This window comes from Hyla sarda, chromosome 4, assembly GCF_029499605.1.
Source record: "Hyla sarda isolate aHylSar1 chromosome 4, aHylSar1.hap1, whole genome shotgun sequence".
Lineage (NCBI taxonomy): Eukaryota > Metazoa > Chordata > Amphibia > Anura > Hylidae > Hyla > Hyla sarda.
The window spans coordinates 67,541,987-67,553,282 of record NC_079192.1 but is presented as its reverse complement, the minus strand read 5'-3'; the positions used below and the strand labels follow the sequence as shown (position 1 = coordinate 67,553,282).

The 11,296-nt window shown below is 43.8% G+C and overlaps 1 long non-coding RNA gene across 1 annotated transcript in view; it reads left to right on the top strand.

Moving 5' to 3' along the window:
- Nucleotides 1-449: 449 nt before the first annotated feature.
- LOC130368073 (uncharacterized) overlaps nt 450-11,296 on the top strand; it is a 50,734-nt gene continuing 39,887 nt past the window's right edge. Inside the window, exon 1 of the long non-coding RNA XR_008892281.1 lies at nt 450-540. This is a non-coding gene — a long non-coding RNA (uncharacterized LOC130368073). The remainder of the gene's footprint in view (nt 541-11,296) is intronic.

Genomic DNA, 11,296 nt, shown 5'->3' with positions numbered 1-11,296 from the left:
TCTTTCTGCTGCAAGGGGTCTCGATGGGGTCCAAGTATAGCAAACATTGTTATGAATGAGTTTGAGGAAAGCGCAGTCTGATCTGGTTATTTTAAAGATCATATAAAAATTTGGTCCAGATATATGGACAACATCCTATTGTTGTGGAAGGGTTCAATAGAGATGTTCTTGGAACATTTGATGAGATTTACCTCAGAGATACCACAACACAGTATTGATATTGTCAAAAGAACTGGATAGTAGTAACCTCTACAATGTTCCAAGCCCCCCAATGTTAATAATCACTTGAGAAAAGATATTCACCATGGGGGGAGATTTATCAAAACCTGTGCAAAGGAAAAGCTGCCCAGTTGCCCATGGAAACCAATCAGATCTCTGCTTTCATTTTTAACAAGGCCTCTGCAAAATGAAAGAAGCGATCTGATTGGTTGCTATGGGCAACTGGGCAACTTTTCCTTTGCACAGGTTTTGATAAATCTCCCTCCATGCCCTTCAGGGGTTCAGGGGGGAATATTCTGTGGACAGGAGGATGAAGAAAATGTAAGATAAATCTGAACAGAAAGGATAAGACAGGAAAGTGGTGACCACAGTAGTAAAGGAGGAAGGGGAGTTGAATAAATTGAGGGTTTTTTAAATAATATATGTAAATATTGGAGTCTTTTACATTGTGAGCCAAAATATGGGCGCCTGTTAAGAGAACATCGTTAGATGATATACAGTAAAGGTCTCCAGTGCGACACCCAGCAAAATGCTTTTCTACAGTCCTGGGTCTTGCTATGGAGGTGACCAAAATAACATTTGTTTTACATCGGAGTACCCCTTTAAACACACCAGATGGGGAGTGGGAGGAATGGCGCCTTGCTTTGGCGTTTAGGCACCAAATTTGAAATACGTGTCAATTTGAACAGACTGTCATGCAGAGTGCTGCATTTTTCAGAAAATTGACCAAGGCATTAGAGGGACACTTTGTAAAAATGGCACTGTACCATTTTTAAAGGGGTACTCCGGTGTAAAACAAATGTTTTCAAATCAACTGGTGCCAGAAAGTTTTAAAGATTTTTTAAATTACTATTATTTAAAAATATTAACCTTTCCAGTACTTACCAGCTGTTGTATGCTACAAAGGAAGTTGTGTAGTTCTTTCCAGTCTGACCACAGTGCTCTCTGCTGACACCTCTGTCCGTGTCAGGAACTGTCCAGAACAGGAGAGGTTTGCTGTGGGGATTTGTTCCTGCTCTGGACAGTTCTTGACACAAACAGAGGTGTCAGCAGAGAGCACTACTGTGTTAGACTGGAAAGAACTGCATAACTTCCTCTGGAGCATACAGCAGCTGATATGTACTGGAATGATTACGATTTTTAAATAGAAGTAACTTACAAATCTGTTTAATTTTGTGGCTCCAGTTTATCTGAAAACATTTTTTCCACTGGAGAACCCCTTTAACCCCTTAAGGACCAGGCCTTTTTACACCTTAGGACCGGAGCGTTTTTTTGAACATCTGACCACTGTCACTTTAAACATTAGTAACTCTGGAATGCTTTTACCTATCATTCTGATTCCGAGATTGTTTTTTCGTGACATTTTTCGTGACTACTTTATGTTATTGGTAAAATTTTGTCGATACTTGCATCGTTTCTTAGTGAAAAATTTCAAAATTTGCTGAAAAAATTGAAAATTTTGCATTTTCTAACTTTGAAGCTCTCTGCTTGTAAGGAAAATGGATATTCCAAATAAAAATTTTTTTTATTCCCAAATACAATATGTCTACTTTATGTTTGCATCATAAAATTTATGTGATTTTACTTTTAGAAGACACCAGAGGGCTTCAAAGTTCAGCAGCAATTTTCCAATTTTTCACAAAATTTTCAAACTCACTATTTTTCAGGGACCAGTTCAGGTTTGAAGTGGATTTGAAGGGTCTTCATATTAGAAATACCCCACAAATGACCCCATTATAAAAACTGCACCCCCCAAAGTATTCAAAATGACATTCAGTCAGCGTTTTAACCCTTTAGGTGTTTCACAGGAATAGCAGCAAAGTGAAGGAGAATATTCACCATCTTCATTTTTTACACTCGCATGTTCTTGTAGACCCAATTTTTGAATTTTTACAAGGGGTAAAAAGAGAAAATTTATACTTATATTTGTAGCCCAATTTCTCTCGAGTAAGGACATACCTCATATGTCCATAAAAAGTGTTCGGCGGGCGCAGTAGAGGGCTCAGAAGCGAAGGAGCGACAAGGGAATTTTGGAGAGTACGTTTTTCTGAAATGGTTTTTTGGGGGCATGTTGCATTTAGGAAGCCCCTATGGTACCAGAACAGCAAAAAATCCCCACATGGCATACCATTTTGGAAACTAGACCCCTTGGGGAACGTAACAAGGGGTAAAGTGAACCTTAATACCCCACAGGTGTTTCACGACTTTTGCATATGTAAAAAAAAAAAAATTTTTTTCACTAAAATGTGTGTTTCCCCCCAAATTTCACATTTTTGCAAGGGTTAATAGCAGAAAATACCCCCCAAAATTTGTAACCCCATCTCTTCTGAGTATGAAGGTACCCCATAAGTGGACCTGAAGTGCACTACGGGCGAACTACAATGCTCAGAAGAGAAGGAGTCATATTTGGCTTTTGGAGAGCAAATTTTGGTCGGGGGGCATGTCGCATTTAGGAAGCCCCTATGGTGCCACAACAGCAAAAAACCCTCACATGGCATACCATTTTGGAAACTAGACCCCTTGAGGAACGTAACAAGGAATAAAGTGAGCCTTAATACCCCACATGGGTTTCACGACTTTTGCATATGTAAAAAAATATATATATTTTTTCACTAAAATGTGTGTTTCCCCCCAAATTTCACATTTTTGCAAGGGTTAATAGCAGAAAATACCCCCCAAAATTTGTAACCCCATCTCTTCTGAGTATGAAGGTACGCCATAAGTGGACCTGAAGTGCACTACGGGTGAACTACAATGCTCAGAAGAGAAGGAGTCATATTTGGCTTTTGGAGAGCAAATTTTGCTTGGGGGGCATGTCGCATTTAGGAAGCCCCTATGGTGCCAGGACAGCAAAATAACCCCAACATGGCACACCATTTTGGAAACTAGACCCTTTGAGGAACATAACAAGGGGTACAGTGAGCATTTACCCCCCACTGGTGTCTGTCAGAACTTTGGAACAGTGGGCTGTACAAAATTTTTAATTTGCACAGCCCACTGTTCCAAAGATCTGTCAGACACCAGTGGGGGGTAAATTCTCACTGCACCCCTCATTACATTCCGTGAGGGGTGTAGTTTCCGAAATGGGGTCACATGTGTTTTTTTTTTTTTTGCGTTTCTCAAAACTGCTGTAGCCACCTCTGTGCAAATCACCTCAAATGTACATGGTGCACTCTCCCTTCTGGGCCTTGTTGTGCGCCCCCAGAGAACTTTGCGCCCACTTATGGGGTATCTCCGTAGTCGGGAGAAATTGCATAACAAATTTTGGGGGGCGTTTTTCCCTTTTACCTCTTGTCAAAATGAACAGTATAGGGCAACACCAGCGTGTTAGTGTAAAGGAGAAAAAGCCCCCCAAAATTTGTAACACAATTTCTCCCGAGTACGGCGATACCCCATATGTGACCCTATTATGTTGCCTTGAAATACGACAGGGCTCCAAAGTAAGAGCGCCATGCGCATTTGAGGCCTGTATTAGGGATTTGCATAGGGGTGGACATAGGGGTATTCTACGCCAGTGATTCCCAAACAGGGTGCCTCCAGCTGTTGCAAAACTCCCAGCATGCTTGGACAGTCAACGGCTGTCCAGCAATACTGGGAGTTGTTGTTTTGCAACAGCTGGAGGCTCCATTTTGGAAACAGTGGCGTACCGGACGTTTTTCATTTTTATTGGAAGGGAAGGGGGGCTGTGTAGGGGTATGTGTATATGTAGTGTTTTTAACTTTTTATTTTATTTTGTGGTAGTGTAGTGTAGTGTTTTTAGGGTACAGTCACGCGGGCGGGGGATTACAGCGAGTTCCCGCTGCGAGTTTGAGCTGCCGCGCAAAATTTGCTGCATCGCAAACTTGCAGCCTGATACTCACTGTAAGCCCCCTGCCCATGTGAATGTACCCTGTACATTCACAGGGGGGGAACCTCCAGCTGTTACAAAACTACAACTCCCAGCATGCACAGTTTATCAGTGCATGCTGGTAGTTATAGTTTTTCAACAGCTGGAGGCACACGGTTGGGAAACACTGAGTTAGGAAACAGACAATGTTTCCCAACCAGTGTGCCTCCAGTTGTTGCAAAACCACAACTCCCAGCATTCTCAGGCATGCTGGGAGTAGTAGTTCGGCAACATCTTTAGAGCCAGATGTTGCCGAACTACAACTCCCAGCATGCTGGGAGTTGTAGTTTTGCAACATCTGGAGGACTACAGTTTGCAGACCACTAATACAGTGGTTCCCAATCTGTGCCCTTCCAGATGTTTCAAAACTACAACTCCCAGTATACCAAAACTGTCCAGGCATGCTGGGAGTTGTAGTTCTGCAACATCTGAAGGGCCAGATGTTACAGAACTACAACTCCCAGCATGCCTGGACAGTAAGGGCATGCTGAGGATGTGTAGTTTTGCAACATCTGGAAGGGCACAGTGGTCTCCAAACTGTGGACCTCCAGATGTTGCAAAACTGCAACTCCCAGCATGCCCAGACGCCAAGGGCTGTCTGGGCATGCTGGGAGTTGTAGTTTACAGGGTCCCCTTACAGCAATGCATGTCGTTTTACGGCGACGTGCATTGCTGTAAAGGGCCCGACCGCGGCTGAAGATCTACTCACCTGTCGCCGCCGCCGCCGTCTTCATCGCCGGGATCCGGGTCTTCAGGGACGAGGTAAGTACCGGGGCCGGTCCCCAGCACTCCCCCGTCCCCCGCCGCGTCCTCCAGTCTTCCAACCGTCCTCTCCAGACTTCAAGGGGCCGGGCAGGACGGGAGGAAGTAACCCCCCCCCCTTGCGATTGGTCGGTTAGTTAACCGACGGATCGCAGGGGATCGGAGGAGGTGGCAGGCTTGCCACCTCGCTCCTATACATTAGCATGGTCCTGGCTGTCTGTGACAGCCGGGATCATGCAAAATTACCGGGCGGTCGGGTCCCAGAGACCCGATCAGTCCGGTATCGCCGCAGATCGCAAGGGCGATTTCCCTTGCGATTTTCGGCGATTTTCATGGCCCCCCTCGGCGTTTGCCCTGGATGCCTGCTGAAGGATTTCAGCAGGCATCCAGTTCCGATCTCTGCCCAGCGAGCGGCAGAGACCGGAAATACAACAGGACGTTCTCTAACGTCCTTGGGCATTAAAGCCCAGGTAGTGGGGACATTAGAGAACGTCCTATGTCCTTAACAGGTTAAAAGGGTACTCCGGTGGAAAACTTTTTTTTTTTAAAATCAACTGGTGCCAGAAAGTTAAACAGATTTGTAAACTACTTCTATTAAAAAAAAACTTAATTCTTCCAGTAATTATTAGCTGCTGAAAACTACAGAGGAAATTATTTTCTTTTTGGAACACAATGTCTCTGCTGACATCATGAGCACAGTGCTCTCAGCTGTCCATTTTAGGAACTGTCCAGAGCAGCATATGTTTTCTATGGGGATTTTCTCCTACTCTGGACAGTTCTTAAAATGGATAGAAATGTCAGCAGAGAGCACTGTGGTCATGATGTCAGCAGAGAGCTCTGTGTTCTAAAAAGAAAATAATTTCCTCTATAGTATTCAGCAGCTAATAAGTACTGGAAGGATTAAGATTTTTTAATAGAAGTAATTTACAAATCTGTTTAACTTTCTGGCACCAGTTGATTAAAAAAAATAATAATTTCCACCGGAGTACCCCTTTAACCCCTTAAGGACACATGACGTTCTCATACGTCTCCATTTCCGAGTCCTTAAGGACACATGACGTATGAGAACGTCATGTGTTTTACCGCCCCCCCCGCAACCAACTGGAGCGGAGCCGGTGCCCGATGCCTGCTGAAATCGTTCAGCAGGCATCGGGGCATAACGTACAGGGGGGTCATTATGACCCCCCATGTCGGCGATGGCCGCAGATCGCTGGACAATTCAGTCCAGCGATCTGCGGCGGATTCCGGGTCAATCGGGTCTCCAGTGACCCGGAATTATTGGCTGATCGGGGCCGTCAGAGACGGCCCCGAACAGCCAGAGCCAGCAGGGGTGAGGTGGCACTGGTGCCACCTCACGATCGCCCTGATTCGTCGGCCGGATTACCGGCCGACCAATCAGGGCGCCTGCTGCGGGTGTCACTCCCGCAACCCGCTCCGCCCCTCTTCCGGAGGACGTGAGCGGGTGCGGGACGTGCACCCCGGGTGCTGGGGACCCCGATCCCCGGCGCCCCTGTTGGGATCGGGGCTCCAGGAGCAGCGGCGGCGGCGGAGACGACGAGGGACTGACCTGGTGCAGCGAGGATCGTTGGAGGTGAGTGACAGCCTCCTGCTGTTGCTTAGCAACAGCTCCCAGCATGCAAAAAGGGCATGCTGGGAGCTGTAGTTATGCAACAGCAGGAGGCAGACCACCACAACTCCCAGCATGCCCTTATGGGCATGCTGGGACTTGTAGTTTTGCAACAGCTGGAGGCACATTCTTTCTATGGAAAAGTGTACCTTCAGCTGTTGTGTAACTACAACTCCCAGCTTGCACAATCAGCTAAAGTGCATGCTGGGAGTTGTAGTGGTGCATCTGGTGGTTGCATAACTACAACTCCCAGCATGCCCGTTGGCTGTCGGTGACTGCTGAGAGTTGTAGTTTTGCAACAGCTGAAGGCACACTGAGTTAAGTAGCAAACCAGTGTGTCTCCAGCTGTTGCATAACTACAATCCCCAGCATCCCCAGCCAAAGTAGTATGCCTCCAGCTGTTGCATAACTACAACACCCAGCATGCCCTTCCGCTGTCCGTACATGCTGGGGGTTGTAGCTTTTGCAACAGCTGAAGGCACACTGGTTGCAAAACACTGAGTTTGTTACCAAACTCGGTGTTTCACAACCAGTGTGCCTCCAGCTGTTGCAAAACTACAACTCCCAGCATGCACTGATAGACCGTACATGCTGGGAGTTGTAGTTTTGCAACAGCTGGATGTCCCCCCCCCCCCCCAATGTGAACGTACAGGGTACACTCACATGGGCGGAGGATTACAGTAAGTATCCGGCTGCAAGTTTGAGGTGCGGCAAAATTTCTGCCGCAGCTCAAACTGCCAGCGAGAAACTACTGTGAACCCCCGCCCGTGTGACTGTACCCTAAAAACACTACACTACACTAACACACAATAAAATAAAAAGTAAAAAACACTACATATACACATACCCCTACACAGCCCCCCTCCCCTCCCCAATAAAAATGAAAAACGTCTGGTACGCCACTGTTTCCAAAACGGAGCCTCCAGCGGTTGCAAAACTACAACTCCCAGCATGCACTGATAGACCGTACATGCTGGTAGTTGTAGTTTTGCAACAGCTGGATTTCCCCCCCCCCCCCCCCCCAATGTGAACGTACAGGGTACACTCACATGGGCGGAGGATTACAGTAAGTATCCGGCTGCAAGTTTGAGCTGCGTCAAATTTTCTGCCGTAGCTCAAACTGCCAGCGAGAAACTACTGTGAACCCCCGCCCGTGCGACTGTACCCTAAAAACACTACACTACACTAACACAAAATAAAATAAAAAGTAAAAAACACTACATATACACATACCCCTATACAACCCCCCTCCCCTCCCCAATAAAAATGAAAAACGTCTGGTACGCCACTGTTTCCAAAACGGAGCCTCCAGCTGTTGCAAAACAACTACTCCCAGTATTGCCAGATAGCCGTTGACTGTCCAGGCATGCTGGGAGTTTTACAACAGCTGGAGGCACCCTGTTTGGGAATCACTGGCGTAGAATACCCCTATGTCCACCCCTATGCAAGTCCCTAATTCAGGCCTCAAATGCGCATGGCGCTCTCACTTTGGAGCCCTGTCGTATTTCAAGGCAACAGTTTAGGGTCACATATGGGGTATCGCCCTACTCGGGAGAAATTGGGCTTCAAATTTTGGGGGGTATTTTCTGCTATTACCCTTTTAAAAAATGTAAAATTTTTGGGAAAACAAGCATTTTAGGTAAAAAAAATATATATTTTTTTACATATGCAAAAGTCGTGAAACACCTGTAGGGTATTAAGGTTCAAATTACCCCTTGTTACGTTCCCCGAGGGGTCTAGTTTCCAAAATGGTATGCCATGTGTTTTTTTTGCTGTCCTGGCACCATAGGGGCTTCCTAAATGCGGCATGCCCCCAGAGCAAAATTCGCTTTCAAAAAGCCAAATGTGACTCCTTCTCTTCTGAGACCTGTAGTGCGCCAGTAGAGCACTTTTCACACCCATATGGGGTGTTTTCTGAATCGGGAGAAATTGGGCTTCAAATTTTGGGGGGTATTTTCTGCTATTACCCTTTTAAAAAATGTAAAATTTTTGGGAAAACAAGCATTTTAGGTAAAAAAAATATATATTTTTTTACATATGCAAAAGTCGTGAAACACCTGTAGGGTATTAAGGTTCAAATTACCCCTTGTTACGTTCCCCGAGGGGTCTAGTTTCCAAAATGGTATGCCATGTGTTTTTTTTTTGCTGTCCTGGCACCATAGGGGCTTCCTAAATGCGGCATGCCCCCAGAGCAAAATTTGCTTTGAAAAAGCCAAATGTTACTCCCTCTCTTCTGAGACCTGTAGTGCGCCAGCAGAGCACTTTTCACCCCCCATATGGGGTGTTTTCTGAATAGGGAGAAATTGGGCTTCAAATTTTGGGGGGTATTTTCCGCTATTACCCTTTTTAAAAATGTAAACATTTTGGGAAAACAAGCATTTTAGGTAAAAAAAAAATTTATTTTTTTTACATATGCAAAAGTCGTGAAACACCTGTAGGGCATTAAGGTTCACGTTACCCCTTTTTACATTCCCCGAGGGGTCTAGTTTCCAAAATGGTATGCCATGTGTTTTTTTTTTGCAGTTCTGCCACCATAGGGGCTTCCTAAATGCGGCATGCCCCCAGAGCAAAATTTGCTTTCAAAAAGCCAAATGTGACTCCTTCTCTTCTGAGACCTGTAGTGCACCAGCAGAGCACTTTTCACCCCCATGCGAGGTGTTTTCTGTATCGGGAGAAATTGGGCTTCAAATTTTGGGGGGTATTTTCTGCTATTACCCTTTTTAAAAATGTAAAATTTTTGGGAAACCAAGCATTTTAGGTAAAAAAAATATATATTTTTTTTACATATGCAAAAGTCGTGAATCACCTGTAGGGTATTAAGGTTCACTTTACCCCTTGTTACGTTCCCTGAGGGGTCTAGTTTCCAAAATGGTATGCCATGTGTTTTTTTTTGCTGTCCTGACACCATAGGGGCTTCCTAAATGCGGCATGCCCCCAAAAACCATTTGTCGCTCCTTCCCTTCTGAGCCCTCTACTGCGCCCGCCGAACAATTAACATAGACATATGAGGTATGTGCTTACTCGAGAGAAATTGGGTTTCAAACACAAGTAAAAATTTTCTCCTTTTTATCCCTTGCAAAAATTCAAAAATTGGGTCTACAAGAACATGCGAGTGTAAAAAATGAAGATTTTGAATTTTCTCCTTCACTTTGCTGCTATTCCTGTGAAACACCTAAAGGGTTAATACACTTACTGAATGTTTTTTTGAATACTTTAGGGGGTGTAGTTTTTATAATGGGGTCTTTTATGGGGTATTTCTAATATGAAGACCCTTCAAATCCACTTCAAAACTGAACTGGTCCCTGAAAAATAGTGAGTTTGAAAATTTTGTGAAAAATTTCAAAATTGCTACTGAACTTTGAAGCCCTCTGGTGTCTTCCAAAAGTAAAAACTCATAAATTTTATGATGCAAACATAAAGTAGACATATTGTATATGTGAACCCAAAAAATATATAATTTGAATATCCATTTTCCTTACAAGCAGAGAGCTTCAAAGTTAGAAAAATGCAAAATTTTCATTTTTTTCATCAAATTTTGGGATTTTTCACCAAGAAAGGATGCAAGCTACCATAAAATTTTACCACTAAGTTAAAGTAGAATATGTCACGAAAAAACAATCTCGGAATCAGAATGATAACTAAAAGCATTCCAGAGTTATTAATGTTTAAAGTGACAGTGGTCAGAATTGCAAAAAACGCTCCGGTCCTTAAGGTATAAAATGGCCTGGTCCTTAAGGGGTTAAGGACCCAGCCCATTTGGACCTTAAGGACTAAGACAATTTTATTTTTAGGTTTTTGTTTTTTCCTCCTCACCTTCAAAAAATCATAACTCTTTTATATTTTCATCCACAGACTGGTATGAGGGCTTGTTTTTTGCGCGACCAGTTGTCCGTTGTAATACCATCACTCACTTTACCATAAAATGTATGGCGCAACCAAAAAAATACTATTTGTGTGGGGAAATTAAAAAGAAAACAGCAATTTAGCAAATTTTGGAAGGTTTTGTTTTCACGCCGTACAATTTATGGTAAAAATGACATGTGTTTTTTATTCTCTGGGTCAATACGATTAAAATGATACCATGATTATACACTTTTCTATTACTGTTGCGCTTAAAAAAAATCGCTAGCTTTTTAACCAAATTAGTACGTTTAAAATCCCCATATTTTGAAGACCTATAACTTTTTCATTTTCCCGTATAAGCGGTGGTATGAGGGCTCATTTTTTGCGGAGTGATCTGTACTTTTTATTAATACCATATTTGCTTATATAAAACTTTTATTACATTTTTTATAAATTTTTTGGGGAATAAAATATTATAAAAAGCAGCTATTTTGGACTTTTTTATTTTTTTACGTTCACGCCGTTCACCGTACGGGATCATATACATTTTATTTTAATAGTTCGGATATTTACGCACACGGCGATACCAAATATGTATATAAAATAATTTTTTAACACTTTTTGGGGGTAAAATAGGGAAGATGGGACAATTTATGTTTTTATTGGGGGAGGGGGGTTTTCACATTTTTTTTTTACTTTATTTTTTTACTTTTATTTTTACACTGTTATAGTCCCCATAGGGGACTATTTATAGCAACCATTCGATTGCTAATGCTGTTCAGTGCTATGTATAGGACACAGCACTGATTAGCATTATCGGTCATCTTCTGCTCTGGTCTGCAGGAAGGCAGATCAGAGCAGAAGACTCCCGGACGGCAGCGGAGCCAGGTGAAGGGACCTCCGTCTGCCGTGCCGGATGATCGGATCGACGCGGCAGCGCTGCGGGCGATCCGATCATC